At 33.8% G+C, this 6,365-nt stretch overlaps 1 protein-coding gene across 1 annotated transcript in view; it reads left to right on the forward strand.

Moving 5' to 3' along the window:
- Positions 1 to 6,365, forward strand: part of LOC125676121 (uncharacterized) — a 180,282-nt gene that overhangs the window by 39,293 nt on the left and 134,624 nt on the right. The gene's annotated exons all lie outside the window — the stretch shown is intronic.

A 6,365-nucleotide genomic window follows, 5' to 3' on the forward strand; every position in this document is an offset into this window, starting at 1 on the left:
TCTATCTGACAATTGATTGCATTTCAAGATACCTAATACCACTCCTCTTCAGGTTGAAAGTAGATAATTAGTCTGATATCTAATACAAACACAAAGTTCCTTAAAAGATATCTACAAAACATTTGAAATTTCAGGTAACCAGGAATCAAAAGGTCTAAGTAGCTAACTTCCTTAAGCGTGATATCTGAAAATTGATATCATAATAAGATACTTAATATCACTCCTTGTCATATGTGAGATGGTAAATTAGTGATATATCTAATATAAACGCAGAGTTCCTTAAGATATGACGGAAAACTTGAAATTTCAGTCTACCTAGAATCAAATGGTATAAGTAGCTGACTTCCTTAAACGTGATATTAGAAAATTGATGGCATATCAAAATACTTAATATCACATCTTGTCATGTGTGCATTGGTAAATTAATCAAATATCTAAAACAAACACGGAGCTCCTTAAAATATTTTCTAAAAACTTGAAATTTCAGGTTACGTGCAATCAAAATGTACAAGTAGCTGACTTCATTAAGCGTGATATCTCAAAATTGAAGGCATATCAAGATACTTAATATAACTCCCTGTCATATGTGCATTGGTAAATTAATCAGATATCTAAAACAAAAACGGAAATCCTCAAAATATTTACTAAACACTTGAAATTTCAGTTTACCTGCAATCAAAATGTACAAGTAGCTGACTTCCTTAAGGGTGATATCTGAAAATTAATTGTATATCAAGATACCTAATATCACTCCTCTTCATGTGCATAGTTGTAAGTTAGTCAGATATCTAATACAAAAGCAGAGTTACTTAAGATATTTATGAAAAAGTTGAAATTTTAGGTGTCGAGGAGTCAAAAGGTATAAGTAGCTGACTTCCTTAAGGGTGATATCTGAAAATTGATGGCATATCAAGATCCCTAATATCACTCCTCTTCACGTGGATAGTTGGAACTTGGTCAGATATCGAATATAAACGCAGAGTTCCTTAAGATATCTACGGAAAACTTGAAATTTTAGGTTACCTGCAATCAAAAAGTATAAGTAGCCGACTTCCTTAAGCGTGATATCTCAAAATTGTTGTCATATGAATATACCTAATATCACACCTCTTCACGTGTATAGTTGTAAATTAGTCAGATATCTAATACAAATACAGAGTTCTTTAAGATATTTATGAAAAACTTGAAATTTGAGTTTACCTGCAATCAAAAGGTATAAGTAGCTGACTTCCTTAAGCGTGATATCTAAAAATTGATGGTATATCAAGACACCTAATATCAGTCTTCTTCACGTGGTTAATTGTAAATTAGTCAGATTTCTAGTACAAACACAGAGTTCTTTGAGAAATTTATGAAAAACTTGAAATTTCAGGTTACCTGCAATCAAAAGGTATAAGTAGCTGACTTCCTTAAGGGTGATATCTGAAAATTGATGGCATATCAAGATACCTAGTACCACTCCACTTCACATGGATAGTTGTAAACTCGTCAGATATCTAATACAAGCACAGGGTTCTTTAAGATATTTAGGAAAAACGTGAAATTTCAGGATACCAGGAATCAAAAGGTATAAGTAGCTGACTTCCTTAAGGGTGATATCTCAAAATTGATGGCATATCAAGATACCTAATACCATTCCACTTCACATGGATAGTTATAAATTAGTCAGATATCTAATACAAACAAGGCGTTCTTTAAGATATCTACGGAAAACTTGAAATTTCAGGTTACCTGGAATCAAAAGGTGTAAGTAACTGACTTCGTTAAGTATGATATCCGAAAATTGTTGGCATATCAAGATATCTAATATCACACCACTTCACGTGGGTAGTTTTAAATTAGTCAGATATCTAATACAAATACAGAGTTCCTTAAGATATTTGCGAAAAACTTGAAATTTCAGTTTACCTGCCATCAAAAGGTATATGTAGCTGACTTCCTTAAGAGTGATATCTGAAAAATTATGGCATATCAAGATACCTAGTATCAGATTTTGTCATATGTGCATTGGTAAATTAATCAGATATTTCAAACAAAGACGGAGTTCCTTAATATATTTTCTAAAAAGTTTAATTTTCAGGTTACCTGCAATCAAAAGGTATAAGTAGTTGACTTCCTTAAGCGTGGTATCTCAAAATTAATGGCATATCAAGATACCTAGTACCACTCCACTTCACATGGATAGTTGTAAACTCGTCAGATATCTAATACAAGCACAGGGTTCTTTAAGATATTTATGAAAAACGTGAAATTTCAGGATACCAGGAATCAAAAGGTATAAGTAGATGACTTCCTTAAGCGTGATATCTGGAAATTGATGGCATGTCAAGATACCTAATATCACTCTTCTTCACTTTGATAATTGTAAATTCGTTAGATATCTAATACAAACTCAGAGTTCCTCAAGATATTTGCGAAAAACTTGAAATTTCAGTTTACCTGCCATCAAAAGGTACATGTAGCTGACTTCCTTAAGCGTGATATCTGAAAATTGATGACATATCACGATACCCAATATCACTACTTGCCATACGTATCGTTGTAAGTTAGTTAAATTTATGATATAAACACGGAGTTCCTTAAGGTATTCACACGGATCTTGAAATTTCATTGTACCGATAATCAAAATGTATAAGTAACTGATTTCCTAAAGAGCGATATCTGAAAATTCGTGGAGTACCAAAACACCATCTATCACTTCTTGCCATATGTATAGTCGTAAATTCGTCAGATATCTAATACAAACATAAAGTCAAACATAAAGTTTCTTACGGTATTCACACTTATGTTGAAATTTCAGGGTAACTCGAATCAAATTGTAAAAGTAGCAGATATCTCAAAATGGATGGTATATCAAATGATTGAATGTCTGAATTCAATCCGTATCACTTTTAAAGTAAACACTCAGTTGAAAAAGTTTATTCGTATTTTGCATTGCAATGTTATGTAATTGGGGATAATTGAGCATGAAATTTCATACGACTTCTCGTCCTCTTTAGAAATAAATCTGATAGATAATAATTTTCAAACTCATTAACTTTTATCTGGTAGCGAGCTATCACTCAGTAATTATAACTTTTATATTTTGTAGTAGATGGCTACGAGTAGCTAACTTTTCATACTTTTAGTAGCTGGCTACTAGTAACTGGCTACTAGTAGCTAACTTTTCCTGGTTCAAGTAGCTGGCTACTAGTAGCCAACTTTTCTCTTTTTAAGTAGCCAGTTACTAGTAGTTGGTTACTAGTAGCCAACTTTACCGATCTATTGTATGAATGATGTGTTTTGAGATACTCCATGAGGTTTCAAGACAAAGTTACATGTAGGTACAACTATTATTATGATGTGTTTTGATCCATACAAACATAATTATAAACATACCAATGTATGTATGTATACTAAACTATTAGCACTACCCTTAATATAAAAAGGCAGATGTCATATGGTTGTTCATTCACTAACAGGAATTTCGATACGTAATCTTAAAAAAGAACTTGATACAAAGTGATCTTCTATCTCCAATTTCATTTCATTTCCTTTTTCTTTACATTGAAAATGAGATTTTGCATTATGATGATGTGTCTGGGGATAAGATTGTGATAGTTATTGTTTTACATAAAATATTTCAAAAGTCAGTTATATTTGAATGATCAATATGTTTCAAAATATAGTTCCAAGAGCAATAACTCTGTATTCATTTATTTTTTCATCAAGTCCATTATGCACAGCTTCACTGTATTTTTGACAGATGCATTGTACATTTTTGTATGATTGCTTAATTTATGGTTTGCTATAAGTTCCGTCGAGAATTTTTCACTCATATTGAAATGTCACCAGTTGTAAATGAAGTACCATAAATTCAACCTAATACTTAGTGCTCGGGCTCGCATAATTGAGGGTTCTTTAACGCCTGTCCGGACACGAGGCCTGCGTTTTGAAGGTCATATCCGGAAGATCTGTGATTCTTACTTGTTTGGTGAAGGAGCAATCGCTATCGCTACCTATGTCAATGTCTTAAGTTTGATGCGGTTACGAAGCGAACGCTCCCAAATGAGGCCTGGGTTTTGCTTCTCACAATTTCAACATTACTATTGTCATAGAAAATCTCAAAGATTATGTACCGCCGCGGTGGCCGAGAGGTTAGAGCCTTCGCCCTGCATGTGGAAGGCCGTGTTACGGCACGTATGGGTATGGTCGCCTTGGCATGTTCGGTCGCCCGACGACAATACGTGCGGCACTTTTGGTCGCCGACGACCATTCGTGGAGCACATTTTGTCGCCAGCGACCAAACTTGCCGCACGTATCGTCGCCCGGCGACCGAATGTGCCGTGAGGATGGACACGAATGGTCGTCAATTTTAGGCCATACCCAAGCACGAATGGTCGCCACCGAAGACCCCTGTCCCAAACCACAACTTTTACTTTTGTTTTGCAAAAAGGGTTTGTGTTCATGTGTGTATGTGTTCGTTCGTGCGTGTCTGTGTATTTGAGTGAAAATGTGAGTGTGCACGCGCGTGTATGTGTACATGCATATGTGTATATATGTGCGCGTATGCGTGCGTGCGTATGTGTGTGCATTCATGTGTAACAAGAGGTACTGTGACCAATGCTCATTAAGAATTTCCCCCGTTTACCCCAATCTCCCAAACGGTGTTGGTAATACGTGTAAACTACCTCTTTTCTGAGTGTAAAAAACAAATGGCATGACAAACCTTGGGTATTCTGGTTTGTAGGGAGAAATGGATTATCTAGGAAAACAGCATCTCCATGCGATGAAAAAAGCCGTTAAAGAATTTAAATGGAAACGATATTGCTACTTCGATGTCCAGTGCACGTGACCTTTAACCTTTTGACCCCAAAATCGATAGGGAACATCTTCATCCCATGGGTAGTCCATATGTATGATATGGTGACTGTAGGTGGAAAGGATAAAACTTTAGAGCCCGGAAACCATATTGCTACTTCGATGTCCAGTGCGCTTGACCTTTGACCTTTTGACCCCAAAATCGATAGGTAACATCTTCATCCCATGGGTAGTCCATATATCTGATATGGTGATGGTAGGTGGAAAGGATAATACTTTAGAGCCCGTTAATCATTGCGTCTACAGACGGACGGACGGACGGACAGACGGACTACCCGATTCCAGTATACCCCAACAACTTGTTGCGGGGGGCATAATAAAGTTTGTTTTGCATTACACACGCACATACGTACACACTTTTGTGACACAAATCAAGTACGATACAAAGCTAACAAACAAAAAATCTGGGCATTTCTTGACGGAATTTGATGGGAATTTATTTTGCAAACACACGAGTTGTAACATTTTAGCAACACAATACTCTTACATACCATCCTTAAGGCATTTATTCCTCTTCTAAGATATCTCATTAAGTTTATAAGACATCTTATAAAAGACATAAAATATCTTAATATGTTTTTTTATACGAGATATCTTATATAGTATATAATATATCTCATAAACTTTATAAGATATCTTATTAACGTTTTTGATTTCAGATATCACATTAACTCTTATAAGATATTTTATAACTTTTATAAGGTATCTTATAAAAGAAATTTTATAATATATGTCATATATTTTATACGATATCTTGTAAAACATATAAAATATCTAATATGTTTTATAAGATATTTCTTAAACTTTATAAGATCTCTTATATTTTTCTAAGATATCTCATAAATGATTTCTTATAAGATATTTTATAAACTTTATAAAGTATCATATTGTTGTGTAATACTTGCACTTGAGTGAAACCTGTGACCTAGATTGTTCTAGCATTTGATGTTTATCACGTAGTAGAAAGATGACGAACTGTGTCTTTCAAGAATGTACCATAAAATTTATTCTGATTATGAATACAATGTGAATTTAGCCGATGACCAGCTCTGGTTAGACAAGCACTTTAGGCATATTGGATTATTTTATAACTGGGACTAGGATTTAGGAATGTCGTTGGAAATTAACAGCCGATTTGTGATTTGTTTTGTATACAGATTCAGCTCGGCACGGATATTGTTTATTGTTCACCTATGTAAGTTAGTACTTTGTTATTATTTCAATTTTCTTCCAATAATTGCAAATAAATGTCATTACTTGTTTGACTGCGTTTGTTAATAAATTCTGCTGCTGGGTAATTCTGACCCAAAACAATATGAATTCACTTTTATAACATGTATAAGATATCTTATAAAACATATTTGATATCCCGTATATTTAAAAGATATCTCATAAAGTTGATGATATATCTTATAAAAATTCATTTATGAGATATCTTCTTATAAAACATATGAGATATCCTAGATGTTTTATAAGATAGATTAAAAAGATATATTTATAAGATA

Source organism: Ostrea edulis, chromosome 3 (assembly GCF_947568905.1).
Source record: "Ostrea edulis chromosome 3, xbOstEdul1.1, whole genome shotgun sequence".
In the NCBI taxonomy this organism is placed as follows: Eukaryota; Metazoa; Mollusca; class Bivalvia; order Ostreida; family Ostreidae; genus Ostrea; species Ostrea edulis.